The sequence below is a fragment of the Lissotriton helveticus genome, chromosome 10 (assembly GCF_964261635.1).
Source record: "Lissotriton helveticus chromosome 10, aLisHel1.1, whole genome shotgun sequence".
Lineage (NCBI taxonomy): Eukaryota > Metazoa > Chordata > Amphibia > Caudata > Salamandridae > Lissotriton > Lissotriton helveticus.
This window is the reverse complement of record NC_136071.1, coordinates 782311072-782338859: the sequence shown is the minus strand read 5'-3', so window position 1 is coordinate 782338859 and position 27788 is coordinate 782311072. Positions and strand designations below refer to the sequence as shown.

At 45.0% G+C, this 27788-nt stretch overlaps 1 protein-coding gene across 8 annotated transcripts in view; it reads right to left on the bottom strand.

The window, feature by feature from the left end:
* The window catches only part of ARHGAP12 (Rho GTPase activating protein 12), a 399139-nt gene that overhangs the window by 235872 nt on the left and 135479 nt on the right, over nucleotides 1–27788 (bottom strand). The gene's annotated exons all lie outside the window — the stretch shown is intronic.

Sequence of the window (27788 nt, the reverse complement as noted above, 5' to 3'; positions counted from 1 at the left end):
CCACTCTGAAGCTCCACTCTGAAGCTCCACTCTGAAGCTCCACTCCACTCTGAAGCTCCACTCCGAATCTGCACTCTGCACTCCGAAGCTCCACTCTGAAGCTCCACTCTGAAGCTCCACTCTGAAGCTCCACTCTGAAGCTCCACTCTGAAGCTCCACTCTGCACTCTGAAGCTCCACTCTGAAGCTCCACTCTGAAGCTCCACTCTGAAGCTCCACTCTGAAGCTCCACTCTGAAGCTCCACTCTGAAGCTCCACTCTGAAGCTCCACTCTGAAGCTCCACTCTGAAGCTCCACTCTGCACTCTGAAGCTCCACTCTGCACTCTGAAGCTCCACTCTGCACTCTGAAGCTCCACTCTGAAGCTCCACTCTGAAGCTCCACTCTGAAGCTCCACTCTGAAGCTCCACTCTGAAGCTCCACTCTGCACTCTGAAGCTCCACTCTGCACTCTGAAGCTCCACTCTGCACTCTGAAGCTCCACTCTGAAGCTCCACTCTGAAGCTCCACTCTGAAGCTCCACTCTGAAGCTCCACTCTGAAGCTCCACTCTGAAGCTCCACTCTGAAGCTCCACTCTGAAGCTCCACTCTGAAGCTCCACTCTGAAGCTCCACTCTGAAGCTCCACTCTGCACTCTGAAGCTCCACTCTGCACTCTGAAGCTCCACTCTGAAGCTCCACTCTGAAGCTCCACTCTGAAGCTCCACTCTGAAGCTCCACTCTGAAGCTCCACTCTGAAGCTCCACTCTGAAGCTCCACTCTGCACTCTGAAGCTCCACTCTGAAGCTCCACTCTGAAGCTCCACTCTGAAGCTCCACTCTGAAGCTCCACTCTGAAGCTCCACTCTGCACTCTGAAGCTCCACTCTGAAGCTCCACTCTGAAGCTCCACTCTGAAGCTCCACTCTGCACTCTGAAGCTCCACTCTGAAGCTCCACTCTGCACTCTGAAGCTCCACTCTGAAGCTCCACTCGGAAGCTCCACTCGGAAGCTCCACTCGGAAGCTCCACTCGGAAGCTCCACTCGGAAGGGGCAAAGATCGGAGCATCACGGAACTAAAACAAATATAAACAAGGGCTGTGAGTTACTCTGCGCATGCGCGGGGGCAAGCCTGTTCATTCCAAGCCAGCCTCAGCCAGCCTCGGGAAAAACGAAAGTAATAAAAAAGCGAAACTGACACTGCCACTGCAGACAATGCTGCGCGCTCCCGAGGTGAAATCCGGCACTGAAAACGCTCGTAACACTTTGGTGTCCACTCTCCTAAAAACGGATCACATTAGTTGTCGAGCTGACAGCATTCATGCTTCGCATGAATGCTAACGTCAGCTCGACCTAAAAAGTGAAAAGCGAAGTGAATCAGAGAGTTGGAGAGGAGAGGGTTTGCATGTCCTAAGTAGTCCAGGATTTTTCCTTTCTCTGCAAAATCATGCAGTTATTTGCTAGAGAAAAAGAGTCCATGAACAATGTTCCGAGACAATCTGCAAAAACAAAATCACCATAACATCGAAAATGAGAAATTAAAAAGCTGCAGAGCAAAACCTAATTTTCTTAAGAATGGATTCACACCAAGATTCCATGAAGTCGCAGAAAAACTGTGGAAAAGAAACATGCATCAGCCCAAACCACCATTACTGCTCCGGCTGATAAACAGCAAACCTTAGGAAGCAATAAAACATAGAAAAGTAAGCAACATGTCTACCTTTTCAACAAAAACTGCTAGAGTTTTGGCCTTGTAAAGTAGCTGTTACTGTGCTCTGTGAGAGTCAATCATTAAGTTAATAGATTATCTTTCTAAAGACATGTTTTGAATGAGTACATCAGTGATTTGGCTAACCTATGGTGGTTGGCTGCTCATTGATAACCCATGGGACTTTCCTTCGAAGAAAATATCAACTGTGATTGAATGATCTTACATCAGAAGCACTATATAAGATACTTAGCTTTAAATCCTGTTGATATAGAAGATTAGCTTCACAATTTTAAAGTTAAAGCTGAAACATTAAAATCTCATTACAAGACAAGGAGGCTACATTATGCATTAATCCTTTAATGCCAACTCACAACAGCTGCTTACATCACAAAGGAATAACAAAGAACTAGAGGACATCACGCCATCAATATAAGCCATGAGCAGGAGTAGAGCTGCCTCTTTTAAATGCGGCTCACAACAGATAAGTACACTCTAACTTCTTAGCTACCATCATTGTGAATTATCTTCTTGCAATATCTTATTATGCCTTGCTGATGTTTTCTTGGATTTATTGTGTTGTACATTAACGATATATTTCGCCTTTTGACTATGGTCGCTGTTTCCACAAGCTTGACCTAACCCTCGACTTCCAATTTATGGTTGTCGATCCCTCATGACCCCCCCCCCCCCCCTTTTCATTTGCGTTGGGAGGTTGCTGGGGTTGTCAGGGTTGTTTCGACATTGTTTCGGCATTGTGTAATCCCGTAAGGTGCAAGGTTATCTTGCTCCATAGATTAACATGGGGGATGCTGGCTACAATGGCTACCAGCATTTCTTCCCATAGGAACAAGATAGGACATAAGAGTCTAGTATCCCTGAACTCAGAATTTAATAACACATCTTTTAGGAAAGGTTGTTTTTAAATCCTGTGTTTGAGAACAGCACTTTTAGAAAGTTGCTGTTCTCTTGTCTGACCCTTCTGTGTGCCTTGGCCTGTTTGTGTATTGACTGCCTGGTTTGAGAGTGACAGGGGCTGGGGATTCCCCAGGAGGCTGGCTGAGTCAGCCCTAGGCTGAATGACTGCATTTGCAACCTGAGTGGTGGGAGGAGTTGGCACCTGGGCCTGAATAGGGCTGTGCCTGCCTGCCTTCCACAGTGCTGGCTCCACCTCCTGCTGGGCGGCCGACGACCCTGCCCCTCACTCTGAAAGGAAAGAAGAAGCCAGGCAAACAAAGTGCTCAAGCAACACCCAGAACTGGTTCAGACCAGGCTCAGGGCCCACTTGCACAAAGAGAACAAAGACTTTTAGGGGTATAAGTACAGGACCCATGACAATAGAAAATTAGATCATCCTGTAATCAAGAAGGAACCTCTGTCAAGGAGAAAGCTGAATCTGAAGAAGGAAGACTGTCCTGCTGTTGCTCTGCTGGACTGACCTGTTGCTTTGCTGCCAATGAGAGGGAAAGGACTTTGCTGTTATGCTGTGTCCCCGGTCTTGAAGGAATCTCCAAGGACCTGAGAAGAGCTGGCTCCCTGTTCTGAAGTCCCAGGAACAAAAGGACTTCACCTTCCAGCTTCCCTGAACTCTGCTGAGAGAGTTCTGTCCTTTTCAGAGTGCTTGATCCAGTTGTGGGGCCTCTGGAAGTTGTACCTGTGCTGGGAAGCTTAAAACTAAGCTTGAGAGACTTTTGCAATTGAAAAGTTATCGATTCGCTCGCTGCGGAGCGCATCCCCGACAGTGCGAGGAAATTCCCGCCGCTACGAAGGCCGAGATAGTCGCAGCGCCTGTTGCCACTGCCAGAGCCGTTGCATCCTTCGTTTGCGGGACGCACCAGACCGGTGCGGGAAAGTCCAACATCGCTGCGAGTGTCCTCGCAGAGCCGGTCGTCGCTGGGTGAGATCGCCGCACCGCTTGCTTGCGGACCGCATCACGTCGCTGCGAGTGTCGTCGCAGAAACCATTGTGTCGAGGAGCTGCGAGAGAGATCACCGCTGGTCCGCGCATCATCGCCCCGGAGATCGTCGCAACTCCAGAGATCGTCGCATCGTGCCTTTGGCCTTCCTCCCCATACAGACCGGATTCGTCACAACACGCCCGCTGCTGCAGCGGGGCTGTCGCAAACGCCTCCCCAGGGTCTCAGGAGCAACGCATCGCTTGTTTTCCACCGCACCAGCTTCTGCTTTTGGAACTTTGTTGCAACTAAAAGGTACTGTGAGTAAACGTGAAGCAACTGTGAACTTTTCACGCATCTGTGGTTTATTTTATCACAACCTGAAGAACTTTATCGCAAACCTTAAGAACTCTTTTGAAACCATATTCTTGAACTGTGTATGTTGGATTTTTGTCGTTTTGGTCTTGTGTAGTTTAGATTAAATACATTTATTTTTCTAAACTGTTGTGGAGTCAGTTTGTGGTGTTTTCACTGCGTTACTGTGAGTGTTGGTACAAATACTTTACACATTGCCTCTGGTTAGCCTAGACTGCTCGTGCCAAGCTACCTAGAGGGTGAGCAGGGGTTATCTCAGAGGGTTTCCTCATTACCCTGACTAGAAGCAAGGGTCCCTATTTGGACAGTGGTACCTACCCCTGCCAACTAGAGACCCCCAGTTCTAACACTGTAAAAAAAACTTTTTGAAAAAACATTTGTTTGGCAAATTGACAAACATTCTTTTTTGGTAAAAGCGCCCGCGCTTTCACTTTAATAGCGCCCACGGGCCTTTTGTTAGACACGCTCGGCCTAAAGAAAGGGGCATGGCCTCTATTCATGTGAAAGTGCGGCATGGGGTGCTTGTAAACAACAAGCATTTGCAATGCATTAGGTCTTGCATTTTCGAAACATCGACCTATTTGTATTATAAAGGACAATGCCTTTTATTATAGCAGATTTTTCAAACACATAAATAAAATGCATTGCCATTTACAATGCCAATAGCTCATAATCCCGCAATTGCGAGACCTATTGCATTGCAAATGCTTGTTTTAATCTACAAATGGACAGACCGCTTCCTTGGAGACATGCCCCTGGGGAAGATGGTGAAATGTGAGGTTTTTTTTTATACAGAAAAAAAAAAGATCACCACTACAATTAGTGCAGCAAGTTCTATGGCACTGGGACCAGGTGTGTGAGCAGCCTCCAAAAAACAATTATTATTTTGTTACTACGAAAATGAAGAGCGGGAGCCCATTTTCCTTTTTAGCACTAGAGCCCAGGTCACCATTGTTGCATAGGGAACACAGATCAAGCAACAGGGTGCAGAGATAAATTTTTTGTTTATAGGTCCCAGTGTACACCTATTGTGCCAGTGTTGCTTTAAGCCTGTCCTTCAATTCTCCCCTACATTTGTGTCGTTGCTGGGAAGAGAAACATTAATTTAGGCCTCAGATCGATGGCAGAAAGTGGAATAGGGAGAGATGGGAGCCCATGTTTGTAGCAAACAGAGGTAGCGTGCTTCATAAAGAAGTAGCTATCAGTAGTGAAGTACGCGCAGCAGCACTGGTGCCCATGGGCCAGAGGTGCTCACTGCATCACAATTATGACTATCTTTCTTTTAATTAAAGGGCCTGGTGGCTCATGCTGCTACTTGCTAGCATTACAAGTGAGTGCACTCTTACTGCAGAGAGTGAGGCAATGATTGGGAGCTCATTTTTTCTGAGTGAGAAAGATAGGCCATTTCAAGATCAGAGTGATGGCCAGGCATGGTGGGGAACTGGAGAAAGACCGAGGAATAGCCTGTTACTCAGTGCCGGAGCTACCACTAGCACAGAAGGTGGCGTTGCATTTGGGCCCAGGAGTTCAAAGGACTCAACACCCCAATCATGAGAAGCAATGCTTATTTTTTTAAATCAATTTGTTTTTATTTGATTCATTTTGCTCTTCTAGAGGTCTCACATTTAGTGTGGATTAAGAGCAACGCAAAAAAGGTTCATCTGAAATTATCTCATGTGCCCTGCCCCCCTGTACTCATTCCTGCCCCTCCAACTCCCTCAAGTACTTGCCATAATGTTTTGGAACAAGTCTGACTTCAAAACATTTTCCTTAGAAGGGCTCACAGCAAAAGGGTTTTAAGACCTCTGATCTGAGATAAAAAGAAATTGGAAACAAACTTTGGGCAAACACAAATGCTTTTTTTAGGGGGACAGAAAAAATACCAGCGATATTCCATTATAAAATGGAGAGGTTTTTACTAAATATAGGGAACAGCGTTCTTGTAGACTTAGTTGAATTGAGTGGGCGTACTAGCCAAGTCCACGCTTTAACATTTTCATTTGATTTGAATGAGAAAGTTTAACACAGAGGACATCCTACTATTCGCTCTACCTGCAGGATCTACTGTTATTTTAGAGTATCCAGTATGGATATCATGCAGGAGTTACACTGAGGAGGCAGGCTATCTTATGGAAGTTTGAATCCTCCAAATGTTACGACTGATCTCTGGGAGAAATCTACCAAAGTCGCACTTAGCTAAACGGAGGTCCTCATTTTTAGATCTCACCTAGGCAGCGCGTGCACTTTCTCTATGAGACATTCTGTATCTCCTATGTGGGCTTTCAGCACACCCATCACTTTTAATTTGTTCATTTATGTGCCTTTCGCAGTTCATTTAATTTCTGTGGTTAACTGTCCACATTTGTCCCTCTTTTCGGTGCGTTTCGGCCCATGGCCACTGGCACAGGTATATGTATTATTTTTCTTGTGTGAATTTCTGTTAGTTTGTTGCACTATTTTTTTCGTTTGCTTTGGGTCAAGTTCTCAGATTATTGTTTTTTTCTTCTTTAACAAAACGCACTGAATCAGACGTATTTGGGTCATGCGTTTTGAGTGGCAGGCGTCTGATAAAAGCAGGAATACATATCAACAATATTCCACAGCACAATAGGGAAGTACAGGCTGGCTACCTGGAACGTACGGGGACTTGGCGCCATACAGAAGAGACATAGTATACATGCATTTTTACTCCGTCACCGTGCGCAAATAGTGTTCCTGCAGGAATCCCACTTAACACTGTCCGAGGCACACACACTGAGGAGGAAATGGAGGGGAACTGTATTCTCTACGTCATACTCTGCTTTTTCTAGGGGGCTACCATATAGGTGCGACACGGTACTCCCTTTGTGGAAATAGAGAGGAAGGTGGACGACCAGGGGAGATATATACTGGTGAAAGGTACACTGGACGGCACACTACTGGTTCTGGGCAGCATTTATGCCCCGAACTTTGCCCAAGATACATTCCTTGCAAAAGTAGGCTGGGCTTTGACTGACTGGGTGGACATCCCCTGGATCCTGGTAGGAGACTGGAACTTGGTCTTAGATGTTGATTTGGATAGGTCGCATCCCCCCCTTCAGACGACTGGTATACACAGACTGACGGAATCTTTCGGGACCTGGCTCCAGGGATGGGGACTGACAGACGTGTGGCGAACCCTGCATCCGACACACAGAGAATACTCTTATTATATCTCGGTACATGCCCTACATACTCGATTAGACAGATTCTTGTGTACCAGCTCTTTGCTGTTCAAATGTGCTTCCTCTGAATATTTAGCTAAAACCTTCTCTGATCACAGACCGCTGACACTCGATCTGCAGTGGGGGAGGGTGCCGTCCCCGGTGCCCCCCTTGAGGCTTAACCCATTACTACTGGAGGACGGTCCCTTCCGCGCATCCCTATCGGAAACATTAGACAATTACTTTCGAGAGAACTGGGACTCTGCGACTTCGAATTTAACGGTATGGGATGCTATGAAGGTTGTGATGAGAGGAGCTGCCGTAGGTCAGCTGGTGGGTGCTAGGCAGGAAATTCACAGGAAACTTTGCGAGGTTGAAGACCGCTTGAAAGACTTGGAGACGGCGGTGGGCGTAGACCCTAGGCGCAGAGAGGAATTGCAAACATGCAATGTAGAGCATGCAGAGTTCCTGGAAACATTACGAGTTATTGATCACAAAGAATATTTAAGATGCCAGCAGGCGGAATCAGACAGATCGGGAGCTCTATAGGCTAGACTGGTACGGGATAGTCCAGAAGTCCCAGTAATTACACAAATTAGAAATGGGGCGGGGGAGGTGCTGTCCACACAGTCGGCCATTAATGATGCATTTAGAGTCCACCTGAGACTACTATATGCTCCTCCCCCCACGGAGGACAGGGATGAGATGTTAGAATTTCTGAGAGACTTACCCTTCTCAGTCCTGACCTGAGATGAGCAGGCAGGAAATCTGAATAGCCATCCGTTCCCTTAATCGAGGTAAAACTCCCGGCATGGACGGGCTACCAGTAGAATTTTATCAAACGTACTCTACAACTCTAGTACCCATCTTGGAGAATATTTATAAGACATCCTACGAGGTCGGTCACCTACCTGCCTCATCAATGCAAGCCTCAGTTATATCCATACCAAAACCTGGCAGGGACGCCCTTGACCTGACTAATTATAGGCCCCTCTCAAAGCTCCCCACAGAGTATCAAATACTTAGTAAAGCCATAGCCCTACGAATACAGACCCACCTCCCTGCCCTAATACATCCGGATCAATGTGGGTTTCTTCCGGGGAGGAGTACTTCCCAAAACACAAGGAGGCTCCACGCCCTCATTTCTGCCACGCCGCTGGACCTACCTCAGGCCGGCTGTGTCACATTGGATCTCCGACAGGCCTTTGACTCTCTGTCATGGACATTTATGTTCGAGGTCCTATGGCGGTTCAGCTTCCCCGACTCCTTAATAAAATGGATTTGATTACTGTATACGAGCCCGACGGCCAGAGCGCGAACTGGTAGGCACATCTCAAATAGTTACGATATCCACAGAGGCACCCGGCAGGGTTGCCCACTATCGCCTCTGTTGTTTGTTTTGACACTGGAGCCCCTAGCGATAGCCCTCCGAGCCCGGATGGACAGGATAGGCATCTCCATTGGGGGGGGACACATAACCTGATATCGATCTACGCCGAAGATATCTTACTGTACTTCCAAGACCTGGATGGGAACCACTCTGCCTTGGCAACCATCTTTGACCGTTTTAAGACCGTGTCAGGCCTGGCTATCAACCCGACGAAATCGGTGGGCTTTTACTTCCGTGAAGGGCAGCGACCCTCCCACATACAATTCGGTGACTGCCAGATCCCAATAGCACAGACTACATTCAAGTACTTGGGCATTAACGTTTAAAGACGACCGGAAGACCAGATCGAAGGCAATGTCTGGAGGGCCATTAACAGCCTCCGTAGTAGTGTAAACTTTTGGACGTCCTTACCACTGTCCGTCATGGGTAGGATAGCAGTCTCTAAAATGGTCATGCTCTCCCGTATATTGTATTATTTTGTAAATCTGCCGGTTCTCCTCCCACAACACATATTTACTACACTAAATATGATCCGGATTACCCTCATTTGGGGCTCTTGGCGGCGGAGGATAAGTCTTAAGAAACTACAATTGAGCACCAGACAGGGAGGACTTGGAGTACCAGATCTGCGTGGTTACTAGTACGCAAGTCAATTACAATGGCTATCACGCTGGGTGGCGGGTTGGAACCTCCACGAAATGACGTCACACAGGACCAGTTGGCGCGCGGGGAGTTGCACTCCCTCCTATTACCCTAGGCCAGGATCCCTCGGGGCTGCCATCCTCTTCTACCTACCGCCCTAATGTGTTGGCGTAAGGCACTGGCGTACACGTCGGGATTAACACCTTAAGCAGATAATATTCCCCTGTTAGGGTTTCCAACGCCGCAGGGGCGCCTGACACAATGTAGGCTACAATCTTGGACGGAGGCGGGAGTTGACAGAGTGGGCGACCTGTTTGGAAACAACACATTGCTGGACCACGCTTCTTTCGTACAGTCGACAGGGACCCCCCCCCGCGATTGTACTTCCTACACGCCATGGTGACGCACTGTTCGGCATACAAGGGCCACACAGCACAGTAAACCGGAGCAACATGAACTGGTGCACCTCCGCCATTACATGGGGACAGGGGGACACTTAGTGCGATGGCTGTACGCTGGGATTAGGGAACACGCTGCTCTACCCCTTACCACACTCAGAGACACCTGGGCCCTAGACACAGGAGAGGCTATGACAGACAGGGCCTGGAAAATTGGCCTTGAACATCCCAGAAGGGTGTCCAGGAATGTCAAATTCAAATTTATACAGGCTATGGTGCTGCATAGGGCACATCTTACACCCCAAAGGCTCCATAGGATGTTCCCTACTTCTTCCCACTGTTGCCCCCGATGTCAGACAGAGGAGGCCGGCCTTCTCCACATGATGTGGTCATGTCCTCGCCTGCGCACCTATTGGGGGAAGGTCCACCATATACTACACACTGTTACAGCCATACAGGTACCAGAAGAGGCGCTGCCTTGTCTGATAGGGCACAGGAAACGATCCAAGAAGCATAAAGCCCAGCTGAAGCTCTTGGACTTGGCATTGTTGTTGGCAGTTAGAGTCATAACTATGAGGTGGAAGTCGGCCGGACCCCCAGCTGTAGAGACGTGGCGATCTGATTTGCTGAAATGGGGCAGGGCAGAAGGTGTAGATCTGCGTAGAGAAGAGGAGAAAGGGCTACGAAAACACCCAATCGTGCAGGACTGGGAGCGGATGCTGCTGGAGATAGAGGAAATAGACGTGACGCCCTCACAGGCGGATACCTCATAACCGAGTATGATAGGCAGAGTTTGGTGGAAATGCGAAAGGAGACCTTGTCCAAGAGGTACACAGGTTAGTCAGCAGACTGAGAACACATTTCTTTAAGCGTTTTTACTTCCCGGGCCTTTGTGCCGATGGTCACAGAGCCCAACAGATGGAGAAGCCAGGAGACGTACGGGGAGGGGTGGGATTTTGGGGGGATGGGGTTTGGTTATGAGTGGATTATATGATATTAACGCTGTACAAATGCTGATGTAATATGTAATACTCACAGACGCTTTGATTTGCTTAGGACCTGAGCGGGATACCATGACAGCTAATTGAGGTTTAACGGGACAAAACGAGAAAAGACTGTAAGTGGATAATAATGTATAACTGTAATCTGATGCAGTCACGAATAAAGAGTTAAAAAAAAATAATAATATTCCACAGCCCTCACTCCCCCCAGCAGCCACTGAATCTTTTAATCTCTATGTCATCTCCAGCCATCATAATTTCACTAGTTCTTCTTCCCCGTTGACCCACACTGTGAATTTCTGTGGGAAGTTGAGGAGCCCTTCACTGGGGTGAAGTTTGTAGTGTTACCCCCACTTCAAAAAGAGGTTCTGCTCCTGGCACTACCGTCCAGAAAAGGCAATGCAGTGTGCCTCAGCTCATGAGTCAACAACATTTCTCCCAGTCCCAGGATGCTGGTTTAGGTAGGACCTGGCCTGGCAGATCAAGGCTGATTTGCAGATAGCTGGGTTTAAACTGGAATGGTGTGGCGTGCAAAAACCAATGGTTTTAAGCTAGATCTGTGACTGGGGGTGAATGTTTGATTAATTCAGCATTCAGTTTTATCATCTGTTCTTTTTGCAATCGTCGCCCTAACTGGGAAGGGTATGCCCAGACGTGGGTCCCGTGCTCGCTACGGCGCCAGATTCAAGCTAGCCTGGCTGATGAGGGGTGTTACCATGAAACCGGTCCCAGGATGCTGGTTTCTGGTCTAGGGAGGACCTGGCCTGCCAGTTTGGGCTGGACTATTCCCATGCGGAACAGGGTCAAGACTGATTTGCATAGGGCTGGGTCTAAATTGGAATGGGGTGCAAAAAGAAACGATGGCTTTAACCCAGATCTGTGACTGGGGGTGAATGTCGGATTAATTCAGCATTCCGTCCATCATCTGTCCTTTTTGCAATATTCTTTATATGAAGCAGGTCTTAAGTATAGTGTACTAAGTCACAAGGTTTTATACTTTGGTCATTCACATGCACCACTGTGTTGTCAATGAGGTGATTACGAAGGGTACAGTATAACCACAGACCGAAATAATGGATGAAAGGTTGGGTGGTTGTGTAGACAGCAACCCCAAGTCCCCTTTTCTGAATATAGTCTAACCTCTCACACAGATGCCGAAGGACATTCGGAGGGACAGAGGCCAAAGATGCAGGAGTAGCCCTCAAGAGAGGGGGGGTATGTTCAGACACGTTATTACAGTTTCGGATGCCGGTGCATTCCTATCATCCCCCAGCCTTCAATTCCTCAAGTACAGCATCCTTCCTGAAGCTGCCAAAAGATTTCTATTGCCTCCAGAAAATCACTGACACCCCAAACACCCTCCAAAACATCAAGAACATTCCTCCCTCCAGCAGATTTTTACCCCCACCACAGAACATTACTAACTTTACCAGATACCATACAGGCAATTCTACATACTCTACTTTAGTCCACATCTAAACTGAGGGCGACAGAAAATTACTTATTTTAAGCAACTTCATTTTTAAACGAGATCCATAAGTAACCCTCGCTCTCATAAAAGAAACTATTTAAAAAAGTCTGGACAGAAACTAACCCTGTCTGCCTATTACTATGGTTTTTTCGGGTTAAACCTGGTATATTTAACAGTCCTGCCAAGCGTCACGCAACAGGTGTGACACTCACGCATTTCAGTGCGGTGATCCGCATCACCGCACTGAAATGCAATGTCACACATTTTAATGCCACTCTGACGTGCGCACTGCCGGGGCCTCTGTGCACCTGTGCGCCGGCTCTTCTGCTCCCTGCAAACTTGCCAGCAGCTTTGGCTCAGTTAACAAACAGTTAACTATTAAAGATGTTCGTCGGCTCAGCTCTGGCTGAGACTGCTACAATGTTATAAATCTTCCGCCCAGCTGGCGCTGCATCCTGCCCAAGTCGCGGCTGTCAGTTACTGACTGATACTGCTGATTCAGACCCGTGGGCGGGTCATGCCCTCAGCAGTGGTGGCTACTACTGGCTGTGGCACCGTGGGGGTGGGTTATCCGGATATTGTGACCCCGTGACGAGTCGTCACGTCCGCAAGAGGAAGTGGCGATTTGACAGAAACGGCGGGGGACTCAACCTTAGAGAGTCGAGTCCTGGTGCGATGCTGTCTGCCGGCGAAAATACCCGGCTGAAGGCTTAACTGGCCGCCAGCATCGATGGGCCACAGGCAGTGACAGACTCACTCACTTGTTGGCCGCAGCCGCTGCATTCATGAGAGGCAGCTGGTGGCATGATCGCAGGCAGCCTGTTAGTCTGGCCTAAGTCCGAGACAGACACTGCATGCAGTGTGTCAGTGTGTGCTTTGCGGCCGGCCGCTGGTCCCCGAGCGGCTCACTGCTGCGGCCGGGCCGCTGGACGACCGGGACGCAGACAGAGACACAACAGTCGGAAGTACTGCGAAGTTCAAGTAAGTACTTTACTTCGGCCGGCCACGCTGACGCCAAGCAGCCTTCTGCCACTTATTTAGTGTAAGTGCGGTAATTGATTGTTGTCACACAGTGCCGCCAGCGCACGCACTGGTAATTTCAACACACGTAGTTAAAAGCTGCACGCAGGGCTGCTGTTTCTCGTCATCCTTGTGAGCCCGGTTCATCTGCAAGATTTGAATTCACAGTAATCTGCAGGCCACAGGGCTGTTCTGTATCCTCACCTCACAAGTAAGTGACAATGTCAATGTGAGACAGTGCAGCAGAGTGTTAATCCACTCCACAAATTTGATTGTTAGCGCCATCCACTGCCTGCAAGTCGTCGGTGTCTGGAATGGAGTGTGATTTCTTTTTTACATGGTTCATGTAAAACAGAAAATGAGACTCTAGTCCAGACACCGACGACCTGCAAGAGCTAGCTGATCACCCTGCCGCTAAAAAGCTTTTTTAGCTGTATTGAGGACAGATGAGATGACCCCCCCTCAGTGTAATCGGCATATTGGACTGTAGTGTCAGTGAGGGGGAACAGGAAGCCCAATCAGTTGCGGCGAGGGTGTTAAATTCTAGTCCCCAGGTCTCTAGTCCTGCCTTGGTGTGGCAAACCCTTTTGTGATCTGGGCTCAGGGGCCTACTGGTGCACAGGGCCTCCCATGCACCCTCCTCCGGAGGCAGCCTCCCCTATTTCAGTTCACAGGCTGCACTCCCAAGGCCCGCGTCACCTACTCAGTCGGGCCGCTTCAGCAATACACTAAAAAGCTAATTTGTGGAACAATCGGCGGCACTGAGTCTCACAGTTCACGCTACAGGATCATGTACACAATATGCACGTGTGATGGGAGTTGGGATGATGCAGCAGGTTCATGCACTTCCAAGAATGTTTGTATACACCATGTGATGATGTTTCTTACACAGTATCTGTCTGGAATGTGCCAGAGCAGTCTTATAAACCAGAGTACAGGACGTTTATAATCAAATTGTTACAGGATGTGCACCTATTTACATGTGTATGTGCTTACAACGAGCAAGAGCCTTCTGCCGTTGCATTTCCATATATGTACAGGAATGTGAGTAGTATGTGCAAGGGCTTTGACTTACAGCTGGTGCCTTTGTTTATAAAAATGAGTACATAATGTGTACTGACGTTTGTATTTGCAATTGTTTACATGTATGCTTAAAAAACGGCTAGGGCAGGGTCTGCTATGGTTGTACGTGTTCGCAAAGACTGTAAAGATTATTTGTAAGGAGCAAGACCAAAGTGGTCATAATGACAATTATTTCTATAAAGTGTGCACAGGTCTGTGTGCACGTCTTCCTGTTTACACGTTCGCAATCTGCAAGGGCATTTGAATGCAGTGCATGCGCATACATTGACTTGACAGTACACTGTCTTCACGTAAAGCAGTCAGAAAATGAGACTCCAGTAGAGAGGATTCTACGACCTTCCATATATCGTCTTTTTGGAATGTGTTCCCATTTACAGTACAGTCAGGTTACAGGAGGGAGCACTAGGGTTAATGTGCTTCATTTCTGGTGCTCTGCAGCAGTTTCAGGAGGTTCGTGGAGTTTTTTGTTGCTCAAATGGCTGTAATTTCTGATATTTACAAGTTTCCCTCGTCTTCAGTGCATGATTTTTGCTCGCGAGAAAGTGTCACTCATAGTCGTTGAAATGTCACTCATAATTTCACTGAATTTATAAAAATGTCACATATGGCAATTGAAATCTTGGCAGCTATGATTTAATTAACACACCGATTCCCTTTTATTACTATGTATTAGTTTGTCTTCAACTCATTACTGTATCTAATAGACTAGTTGTGGGAAATGTTTTGTGTTCTGCAGCCAGCGTATTTATAGTCAAATGTGTATTGTTTCCTAAGGTGACCCATCCTAGTTGTAAACTTACTTAACTTATCCACACCCCTCCCCTTTTGTTCTCTCAGGTCTCACACTCACCTCTTTTTTTGTTTTTTAACCCATCCACCTCCCCGTTCTGGTTTCTTCTCCCCTCCCACCTGCACTATTGTCCCCGTTTCTTCTCAATGTGTCTTTGCACAACGCTGCTGTCAGAGTGGGTTGTTTTTAGCAATTTATTTTTTCAGGTACCACACTCCAATGCTTTCTTTCCATTGGAATATTATTTCATTCAGAGGCGCTCAGATGTCTGTGAAGCCGGTGCAGTGGACGCTCGGTACTCTACAAATTTAGTAACACTAACATTTTTCGTCTCAGGCCAGGGAGGTAAAGCCATATTTGTGGAGTACTGCCAAGCCGCTTGTTTCGTATGGACTTCGCCACAGTTAAAACAAGCAGCAGAAATATTTTAAAACAAAATATATATACAAAGAGGCATGCATTAATTCATAAAAATAGCGACTTTTATTTGGAAAGGTGCGTCTTGGTAAACTTTGTTAATCCTCAAACATTTTTAGTAGCACTTTTTATAAAAATGACCTAATTGACTGGACTTCTTCCTCCATCAAGGAAGTTTTCACGCCAAGCTAGAAGTTGGACTCGAGCCAAGGCTCAAGCCCTCATTGGCTTGTATTCCCCAACACAGACGTAGGTGTGATAAAGGTGAGTGACAGATCGGAGGCATTTCTTGTTTATGGTCACATATACTACATTTGTGAGGTAAATCATCCTGCATAATCATGTGCAGTGTTTTGAGTTTTCTTTCTTTGCCAGTTCCATTTGTCTCTCTTGTACTCCCTTTCTTCCCTCTTCCTCCAAGTCACAGCAATCTCAACCTAAAAAGCACTAGGAAGCACCTAGCGCTTGTCGCTTGAAAGCCCTTTTTAAAATCCTCAGGTTATCTACACCCGCCAGTCCCCTATCCCCTGGTTAGCAACCAACACCTGATTGCCAAAGCCAATAGCTCACCCATGGGCGAGACCTATTGGCTTTGCGAATACTTGTCAAATATTAGTGAGAATACAGTGAGTGAGAGGAATTGAACTCTTGAGACATTAAATATTGGACCTGGCAGGAATCTCACTTACTGGATGTCCTCAGAGGTGAGGATGCTTGGTGAAGAATGTATATAATTTTTGATCTCATGAGAGGTGAATATTTATCTGGAAATATATAATGAAAGCAAGTGTATTGGTGCGAACATGCATTAGATCCTCTATATTAGGAGTAGAACTATTACAAAAGGGTTGAAAATGTTTAAATTGATACACATTCGTAGCGAGTGGCTTCAGTTCAGCTGGAGAAAATAGGTGCGCTAATGGGAGGTGGCTCCAGCAAGTTAGCTAATACATTTGAGTTTTCTTGACTCTTTCTGGGGTAGCACTGCCAACCAGGCTAGACGTTTTGCAGCAAGGGACTCTGTGTCCCAGTCACCATTGTGCCAAGAGGCGCCAGCGTCCCTTCAAGGGAGGAGGAGAAGGATACAACCTCTTACAGTGCCTAATAGCATGTTGCGGGCTCCTGTTGCCTGGTGAGCACCGCCAAGCAGGCCAGAAGCAAGGGACTGTGTATCCCAGTCAACATTGCGCCTGGAGCCACCAGAATCCGCACGAGGAAGGAGAAGGACAAACCACCTTAACAGCCCTTGATAGCGCATTGCGGGCTCCAGCTGCACTGGACGCACGCAGGTCGCGCCCAGACCAAGGCAAGTCCCTTCCTGCGCCTGGAGGGGGCTGGGCCATCGCCCTTCGTTTTTCTCTTGGAGGCTGTGCAGCAATTCTATCACGAACTCTGGGATACTGGGCTTCAGGGAAAGGACTTTTTGATTTGGTGCCCTGTTTTAATTAACCCTGTCAATACATAAGCCCAATCCCCCAGTAAAATAATAGCAGAACCATGGGCAAGCGAAAACTGCATGTAGAAAGGAGAATGCCAATAAACCCTCTAATGAGATCATTGGATCTGATGTCCTTAATGACAGCTATAATGCTCCTGCTGCAAAAAGGAAAATGGTACAACAAACGCTTTGCAGCCACAAGACCTCCTACACATAACATGAGAAAACAGAACTTACCTGGGTCCAAGGAGGAGGGGTGTAGCATCACTTAACTGGGATATTATTTTGGAGAAATTCAAACCAGTTATGGGCCAGTGCATTGCCCCTTTGGGGGACAAATTGAAAAACTTTAAGATGACTGTTCATTCATTAGTAAAGAACTCTGGTGCAATTAAAGGTAATCCTCCTGCCAATAAAACCCAGCAAACTGACATGGGAAAGAGAAATATAGAAGAACAGGAACATTTGCACAAAAGCACTGATCCCCACCACCCGCTTATTCCTCAATTGCTGCTAATATCAATGCACGTTTCCATATTCCCATCAGCAATGGAACGACAACAATACTGAGTGAGGGGTGTGAAAATGGGAGTAGCAGGGAGAAGCAGGGATCATGTAGAAGGAACAAGGGGTATTGACGAGGTCCCTAATAATATGCCCACTCTAAACTTCCACCTGCTTGTTGTCTGTACGTTGCCATAATGACAAGGGTTCCAGCATTAAACCCAAACACTGAGGAAACCACTCCCCAGTTGAAAAACAAAGTCTGCCACTGGCTGAGGAAAAACACTAACTTTATTAGGGATTTTAATGATATTCGGTTTATCAGGAGAGTTGGATGGGTTGGCCTTCCTAGAAAACATCTGGGGGAGAATTGTGTGGTGACGAACTGTGAATATCCTGAAATATCAAGGTGATTGTTTAAAACCTTTAATAGGCAGCCCTCATTGGAGGAGGGCGTAAACATTGTGACACTGAAGCCCTCATTGGAGGAGGGCATAAACATTGTGACACTTGTTTTTATTTTTATAGGCATGTGCAATCCAAACCCATAGCTGATCCTACAGTACCCTTAAGAGAAGTAGAGAAACCTTCGATCCCCATCCACCACAGATTTATTCCACTGACCAGTCTGAAGAACGATTGACTTGCTGATCGCCCTCTAAAACAAATGTGTCAAGAGCAGTCCCTGCTCGAACAAGAATCCTTATCTAATGCCTAACTCAGCATCCCCTATTAAAACTCTTTATCTGGAACATAGCGGGTATCAGATCTAAGCTACTGGACCTGGAGTTGATTAACCTTGTAACACAATATGACGTGATAATGTTAGAGGAAACTCGGGCGAAGGACCTTATTTTTGTGGATGGGTTTGAATGTTTTTGCGTACCTGCTAACGCAATTACAGGGCAGAGAGCACAAGGTGGGTTAGTTGTCATGGTTCAAATAACTACGCCTATTTGGGTTATCCCCATACCTTTAACACATAGGGGGATTGAGGTACTGTGGATAGTGGTGTCCAGTAATTTTACCTTTTTTCTGATAACCTTTTATAATTTAGTGAATAACACTGGTTGCCAGATTGGGAGTCTTTTTCATGTGCTGTCCATTCTAGAGACTAGATACCTCTACAAACATATATGTTTTAACGTGGTTCTGAGAGGGGATTTTACCGCCAAGCTAGGTCAGAATTCTCTTGATCTAGCTAGATCCCTTAAGGCAAGGTGATGCTTTTTTTTTACCCATCTGCAGTGAATGAAAGAAGTTAATCAATGCTCTTGGCCATAATGACCTCTTCAATGATGGGAACATCGTGGGGCAACCATTTGACCAAAAACCAACATTTGGGGGTTGAGGGAGTCAGTTATTGATTTATCGTGAGGTCCATAGGACAAACGGTACAGACAGGGGGTGCATTGGACACCTGTTTCAGTGACCACAACGCTATTGTAGTGAACATCTTAATATCAGCAGGTGCAAATTGTAAAATTAATCCTGGTTTAACCAATTCGAACACCAAAGACAAAGACCAGAGAATTAAATGGTGTTCTATCTCTATTTTTGTTTTGTTTAATTCTCTCATTAAAGTAAGCTTGAGTCTGATTTTTGACCCCTTGCTTACATCCAAAGCCCACGAAAAGGTGTTCTGCAGGCCTTTCGGTCCTTAAGCCATTCTGCTAAGCAGATTATGTATGGTCTTTGTGGTACTAAGAGAACTACAAAAACTGGCTGGTTCGATGACAAATGTAGTGCCGCTAACTAGCGACTAAGAGAGGTGTTAAATATCCAGCCTAGAAATCAAAGGGATATCTCAATAGCTAGATAACTGTACAGGGGGCTATTAAGGACAGGAAGCAAGTTCAGAAAGAGGAAGCCTGGGACCGACTGATACACACCTGGAACTCGGGTGATGCCAAAGGTTTTTGGGAGATGGTCAAGGGGAAACAGTGGTCCCCTAGTTTATCTGAAGACTTGGGCACAAATGTAATGCCTGTACAAGGGGTCACACATTTTAAAACAATCTATTCTTCAGGAGCAGGGGGTCAATACGAAAGAGCGGAACAGCTCCAATTAGGTTTTATTTTTGAGTAGGAGGAAGTAACCCACCCGATCCAGGCAATTCCTTCCAACAAGGCTCCCGGATCCGATGGGGTCCCTTTATAACTCTGTACGGGTAACACCCTCTTCTAGGCTCCTCTTAACTAATGTTTTAAAGGCAGCCGCAATAGAGGGTATTCCTAGGTCTTTGAGAGAAGCTACCGTTGTACCTGTCTTTAAGCAATCAAACAGACAGGACCCCTGTTGCTACAGGCCCATCTCCCTATTAAGCTCTACAATTAAAGTGGTGGGAAGAATAATTCTGATAGAATAGATGACTGGGCCCATCTTAACATTCTTAGACCTGCTGATAAGGAAATACGTTGGGGCACAAAAAAGGACAATATATTTAGCGTTTATGGACCGGAGTAATGCTTTTGACCGGGTCAACAGGTGGAAGTTTTTGATCGATCTAGGAATGCCCAAGGCATTAACTGATTTTATACAAGCACTCCACATTGATATTACTGCTTCTGCTAGCTATGGTCAGGAAAGGGAATGCACAGATTCCTTTAACCTATCCCAAGGCGTCAGACAGAGCTGTGTCCTGGCACCCCTCTTATTCTTGCTATATATAAACTGGCTGAACAACATTTTGGCAATTAACGGGAAAGACATGCCCAAAGTTAAGTAATCTTTTGTTCCTCCTGTTATATGCTGAAGATGCAGTATTGCTCTCTCATGCCTCGAATGGTCTTAGGGGCTTAGTGGACCTGTTTATTAAGTTTATGGACGAGATTGATCTTGATACTAACATCGCCAAAATCCATTATATGGTTTGTGGAAGCAGCTTTCCAAAAGCCAGACCATCAACTTTCAAAGGGAAGATTATCTCAGTTGTGAGCTCATTTTCCTATTTAGGCATTACCTGGCCAAAGGAAGTCAGTGTTTCAATCAAGCATGTGGTGCTCTTTTTAGGTTCTCCTCCAGGATCGGCAGCAAACCAATAGGTCCACTGTTGCAAATATATAGAATAAAACGTCTTCCAGTTCTTACCAATGGTAGCGCAATCTGAGAGTATCGAAATAGTCTGAGATTACGAAGGGAGGAGAATCGCTTCTGTAGGAAATTGCTTGCAGTGGGCCCTGCAAGCCCTAGACTTTTTGTACATGAAGTGCTTAACTTGGGGTACGTTGAAGACTACATAAAATTGCTCCTATGGATCACAGTGTGGAGTGGGAAACACAGTTTTAAGTAGGACCGTGACCCAAGACTGTCTGAACTGTGAATATGGTTATAAAATCTCATGGCTGGCTTACATCAAAAATCATGCTCAGTCACTGGGTGCTCAGAATAGTACCATGCCCCCCAGCTGATAACAACAAATGATAAAATAAAGATCACAGAGATGTTTTTAAGGGGGTTATAATGCAAAGGAGGAATTCTGCACAGGGTAAGCCAATTTTGAGTGCCAGTATGATTGTCAAAACTACTGCTGGCCTTGACCCTTATCTCTCACTAGTTAAAAGCCAGTGGGAGGCATCTTTCCTAATTAAGTTACACCTGGAAGCTGTTCGGTATATGCAGTGCTTTGCACCTGAACATCACGATCCTGACACGCCGCTGTGATGGGAGTTGGCCACAACTCTTAGAACATCTTATTTTATTCTGTAAGCCTTTTTATTTCTATAGGCGAAAACACTTGTTACCCATACTTAGATCGAGGGGCTATTATCACTACAGACCAGTTTTTGTATTAGTTCGCTGAACCTGCTGTCATAACTGCCGTGGATTCTTTTTGAAAAATGCTCTGTATCTGAATAATGCACTGAATTTGTCAAATGTGTTTTAATCTAAGCAGGGAATAGTAACCTGAATTTAAACGGACTAGATGTTTTAATCATTTTTAACTGCTTTAGTTCTTAACCATTTCTAACCTATTTATGATTGGCAATTACACTTTTTTTCGGTGATTTTACTTCAGCACATTGAACTTTTATGATTGGACAACAGAATAAAGGTTTTGAACTGAATTCAGCCCTTGTTGGTAATCTTATGATGGTTCTTATACCCATTTTCCCAGTCCTCTTTGTCCTCCCCATGTGTTGTTCCACTTCAGTTGTTAAATTGATATATGAAGCCTCAAAGAAAGGAAAGACTTCTTGGAATTGTGTGCTGTGTGCTGCCTTTGTTCCTCTTGTTCTGTTACTGACAGTTTTTCGATTTTCCTTCAAAGTAGATGATATAACAGGGGATTCGGACTTTGAGAAGAGAGATTAGGCAACCCAGATTGTCACAACTGAAATACAGATATTTCTATTAGCTCCTACATTGTTAGATCAAAGATGTTAGATGTAGGCCAGGCAATCCTGATTGAGTGGCTTTGTGGAGCATGAATTTAGAAATTAAAATAGTTTGGTTCCCCCATCTGCTTCTAGATCATCACTGTATTTGTGTGGCTCCTTCACATGCTTTCCTTTTTGTTTCTCTACCAATTTTAGAATGGAGACGGTTTCAGGTAAATATAATATGTTTGTGAGCAATCTTCATACTGAGGCAGATTGGTGTGACAAGTATTAAATGGGGTTGGCTTGTTCTATTTAGGAATTCGGTATGCAGCAGATAGCAATGTTTCTGTTTATTTTGATTTCAATATAAAGCCTGCTAGGCCACTCCTAAAGACTTTGTTTGACGCGTCAATTAGCCCTTTGTGCAAAAGTGGGAATTTGTTGCATGTTAAACCAAGAAACTTGTCAGAGGGAGCTGTTTGAGAGTGGATAGCCAAAATGATATTAATGCTGATTAAGTAAAGAATTATGGTCAAAAGTAAGATGTAGTGAGGCTTCAGTAGTGTAAGAATTTATAGAAATTATTACCACACATGCTGCAGAAGCAACAGGATTATTGCTTGGCATTTCAGAGGAAAGATTTTTTTTTGTGTGGGATAGCTGCAAGATCCTTGAAGTAACTCTGAGAGAAGGCAGAATTGCCTTTAGGTCTTGTGTTAATGTCCTTCTATCCTGTTGAAAACAATGGAGATGGGGAGTGTGAAGAAGACAGTGTAAGGAATGACTGATTGCACTGGGATAACTATAAAATTTACTTTGCTCATATTTGAAAACAATTGTTCCAGGTCTTAAAACATGTTTGGGAGGAGAGATTGAACTCAAGTCAAAAGTTGCAATCTAAAATAAAGAAAATTCATAGGCAACAAGAAAAAATGTAAAGACAAGGAAAAGTAGAAGAGAAATCAAAACCTAAGGCTTCCCTCCCCCACTTAATACGTAAATCGCACTGCCTCCTCTTACTAGTAAACACAACATAGGCGGAGTAAGATAAAACATAAATAAAAGCAGGGCTGAGAGTAACAATTGTCATATATGTGGGTACTAATCCAGTCAGAGAAATCAATTTGCCAGACTCACACAGCCTGGAGCCAGCCATCCACCCCAGTTGAGATAGGAAATCTCTACTGCTCCCAATTGAGTTGCAAGCCAAATTCAGAACAGACTGCCTCACCCACAAAGCCCTGCACACAGGCAAACCGGAATACCTGGCTGCCAAACTCAAAAGGGCCGGCCAGTCCAGGAACCTCAGGAGCTCCAACACTCTGCTACTCATCCCACTGAAAACTCGCACGCACAAAAAAAAACGCAAAATAGTTTGCCGGAAATCCCCCAAAATCTGGAACTCCGCCCCCACCCCTCCACATCAGAATGATCCCCTCATGTCCACAATTCAAAAATCTGCTGAAAGTCCTCTTCCTCGACCGCTCTCGAGTGAACTGATAGGAGCCAAGGATGCACCCTAGCCGGCACTCCATCTAACTTTTATTTTTGACTGGTGACACGGACTTTGATCTAGAAAACTTTGTGGACACTCATCCTGCGTGAACAAAAACTTTTTGGAGGCAAGTCTAGTTTGACCTGCACCCTCCATGCTCCTCCGTGCGACTGCGCCTTTGTTCGCCCTAGACCTGGCTCGATCCCCATGTTGTACTATATATACTCTGTACTGCCTATTTGCACATAATTTACTTGGCGTGAAGCGCTCGGATACCCTTGGGTCCAGCTAGCGCTATATAAAACTCCTAAAATATAAAATAAATAAATAAAATAAATACTGCACGCAAGTGTTGGCACCCAGCTATCTAGACAACAAAATCCACATGGTGAGCTTCTGCACCTACAGAAGGACTGATAGAAGGAGATGGATGGACAGGCAGCAAGAGCACTCTAATCTCAGGTGTTTCACAAATACAATACAAAGAATAGCTTGTGAATAGTGTGTGGCCCAAGATTGTGAATCACTGTTGCAGCAAGAGTACAGCAAGTATGTGGACTAATAGTTGCACTGTGTAACAATGATGTCCACAACTCAAGGGAAGTATGGAAACAAAGGAGCCCTGTGCCCAGGACCCAACACCATAAGGCGAAGCCCAAAACCAAACACCAATGAGGGTCCTAGCCTCAGCAAACACCTACTACGGTTTTCCTGGTAAATGTTTTCTCTGTATCAGTAAGGTTATGGACATCCAAATAGGAAGGAAAATCATTTCCATACAGACGCAGGGACATAAGCAGCCATGTAAAATGGTTTTATTCATTTGGAATGCCTCTATATGGGCAACACATGACAATCCTAGCAGCACTGCCCACGGCACCAAGATCATAATATCAGTAAATGAGTTTGTCCCCCTCGCCACTTGATTTTTCATTCATATAGCAGCTTTAAATATATTTTGGAAATTCAACCATTTTTCTCCAAACATCAGTATATGGGTTCTGAAAATAAAAAATGTTCTGTCATGTAAACACTTTTCAATTCTCGGATGTACATAGCAATCAACCAAAGCACAAGCTTTAAATTTAGTGGACAGGGCTGCATATAGGAAAGTACTGTGCTGTGTACAGGCAGCTGGGGAGCTATCAGTAGCTCACAAGCTACTCGTTGGAGAACTGTGTTCTAGACAAATCAGATCGAAAAACAAACCACGCTAAAGAACCTATTAAAAGATTTTACGGAAGGCTTTACACTAACTTACATATAGTATATTGAGCACCCAGCTGTGAGTAACTACACTCACATCGTGCATGCATAGGATATGTACTCATATAGACTCTTACCTGTAAACATTTGTTTGGCTGTCTAGGGCCAGGCAACCCTCCATTAAACCATTTAGCGTGTCACACCAAGACACAATCCATATTCGCACTGACTTACAGTTGCAAAAAGCACCCACGGGGTACTGAAAGCTGAACATGTTCCACTGTAAGCTGCATTCAGGTAGACCCCTGAAGGCTTTCCTACACACCCACCAGAGGAAAGCAAAGGCACAGTAACCCCCCCACAAATCTATGGTTGGCATAGAAAGACTCCTTGAGAGGGGAAGTAATGTGGGGTGCTACTTTGAGAAGAAAAAAAAAGATTAACACACAGCAGGGTCTACTTGAAAGGAGTAGAAATGGCCTGAACAAATAGAATACAGTTCACTCCTGAACCCCATTAAGATGCCTTCCCATGCGAAGTACGAGCTGAACCCACGCAAAAAAAGCTCAATTCAACCTGCACCAGCACCACTATGAGAGAAAGTGAGCCACCTTTTAGTCCTTCAGCTGTTACATCAAGAAGCGATACATAAGAGCCCAGCAATAAAAAACAGGATTTCTAGAGTGCGTCACTGTATCCCCATTTCCAACAACTTTTAGAGAACTTTACAACTCATTATATATGTCTGATAGTAGAACATCCGAGGCACAAGAAGAACCGTTGCCCCTCTCCAAATGAAGACACTATCCTCTAAGCTAAATCAATCACTAGAAGCTCAGATTACACAGAAGGAAACAGAGCTGGCAATTGACACTATGACCATGGGCAAAGAGCCAAGATTAGAAGGATTCCGCTTGGAGTTTAATAAGGAAACAATTGTCCCTCTTCTACATCAGTTATGTGCAGACATTACACAAAGCACACAACCCTTTCATGAATTTAATACTGCAAAAACCTCTCTATTCTAAAGCCGGATGAGGATCAGCTGTAATGCGGGAGTTACAGATCTCACTGATTAATGCATGTTTAAGATTTTCTCAAGTGCTAGCAAATCGTTTAAAGCAAGCCCTACTGCCTTTAAATCACCCAGATCAGGTAGGGCTTGTCCCACACCACTCTGCAGCTCACTTGAGGTTCGTAGTTCATCTGCTACGGCAAGTACAAAATAAGAACCAGAAGATAGAAACCTCATTTGACACGCAGAATGCATTCAATGGGGTTGAGTGGGCATATTTATTCAGAGTGCTGAAATGTGTGGGAATCCAAGACCGCTTTGTTTCAGTCAAGTGGTCAAGCCCTCCCGCTGTAGTGGTGTGTTTTATATCTCTTATTGGATATAAAAAGAGCAGCAGCGATTCAGCACAGTAAAGATATTAAAGGTATGCTAACTTCGGGTGGGGAGCACAAAGCACTTTTATAAAAAAGATTATATCTTGATGACTTTGTCACACCTGAAGAACAGAATTACTGTCCTCATAAAACTTCTCAGACTTATCAGTCTTTTCCGGTTAGCATGTCAAATGGGACAAGTGCAAGGCACTACCAATGACACGAGTTACACCTGTGGCATGACTAGGACATTCCCAACTTAGATGAAAAGAGACCAATCTGAAATACCTAGAGATCTATCTAAGGAGGGTGCTAGAGAATGTAATGAAGGAGAACTTAAATCTGTTATAAAACAAGATCCAAAGCTACATAAGCAGGTGGCCTCTTGTTTCTTCTTGTTGGGTAAGGTCCAAACAATAAAAATTAATTGTATGCTGCTGTGGATGAATTATGTCTTTGCTAAGATACCACTCCGAGTTCCCGCAAACATGATAAATACAATAAATAAGTTGTTTTAAACATTTCTGCGGCAAGACAAAAAAACCTACACTTAAATTACCTAAACTACACACATCCACGGAACGTGGAGGTCTCAGATTACAGTCTAGCAGGCTATCCTTTCAATCGGCTCGGTGTTATAAGCTCCCCTTGAATCACCGAAATAGGTCAAAATTGTAAATGTTATACTAAGTAAAATGCTAGTTTACGATTGGCATACACTCAGGACTTCCTAAAGTATGAAAAGACTAATACGATTCTGCACGCAACAGCAAAAGCATCAATTAAAGCACATAAAAGAATAAAAATAAATAGTAAAATACACAGAGGTGCCTAGCTATGAGGCAACAGGTAAAAAAGTAGGGAACCAATGTTGGCCAGATAAGGAGTCAAAAAGGGATCTTCAAAATAGACCATATAATAAGTGGGGACAGACTTAAAACATATGCTGAATTGCAATAAGATTTCAGTCTCATTCCAGCACAGTTTTGGACCTATTGGCACCAGAAGGAGTGCATGAGAAACCTTTGTGTCTCTGCCCTATAACCCTCCAAGACTCCCAGATTCTAAAATATCTTACTAACTGGGGCACATTTAAAGAGGCAGTCTCCAGAATCTATAAAATAATAACAGATCTCATGCTCTTGAGACCTATGGTGAAGGAGCTGCAGGGGTCCTGGACTGGATTATGGACAGGAGGACTACCTTGACATATTTCAGTCACATGATAAAATCTTATGAAAAGCCTCACTGAAGTTCAGTTATTAGTCTTCTTCATAGTCTACACACATCCTCTAAGAGACTGGGAGCAACAGGTCTTTGTAACAATACAAGACGTTAGAGATTCCCTTTTGTAGAATGCAACATAGTGCATATAATATGGGAATGCTCATCACTGCACAGATATTGACAAGAGGTATGGAGCATAATTACACGTCTAAAAATGGCCAATTCGCTAAATATTAGGGCAGCGCTCCTACATGATGATTCTCCATACTATAAAATCATCCGACAAAGGCTTGCAAAGGCAATCAAAATGGCCAAAACCTGCATATTAAGTTTGTGGAATTTAGATAAATGTCTGACGGCTGAGACTTGGCTACAGGAGATGCACTGTGTGGCATCATATGAGCAGATTATCTAACAGCTGAATGACTAGAATCAATTCAAGGAAGTTTGGGGAGACTTTTGGACAAATCGGACCACTAGGTGATAAACTCCTGCGGGGTTTTTATATGCCATGCAGGAAAAGTGGGTTGGGTGAGACTATCTGCTCTTAGTAAAGGTGTGTTCACTGTATTTAGCTTTGGTTTTATTCTTTTTCTATTATTTTCCTGTTCTCCTTTTGCCATTTTTAGACATACCTGTTGTAGAATCTCTTTAAAAGTTGGTTTAGGGATAATAAAACTCTTTCAATAGGTAAAAATGGGCCAGTCACAATCTTAATGTATAAAGGGTTATAAAAGACATATACTGCAAGATGGTAAACGGGGCCAGATGTAGGGCACATAGACTGCATGTTAGATTGAAGCAGCTGAAGTAATCCTCCCCTTTAGCCTTAGAATTCTGACAAATTATCTAGAAAAAAATGG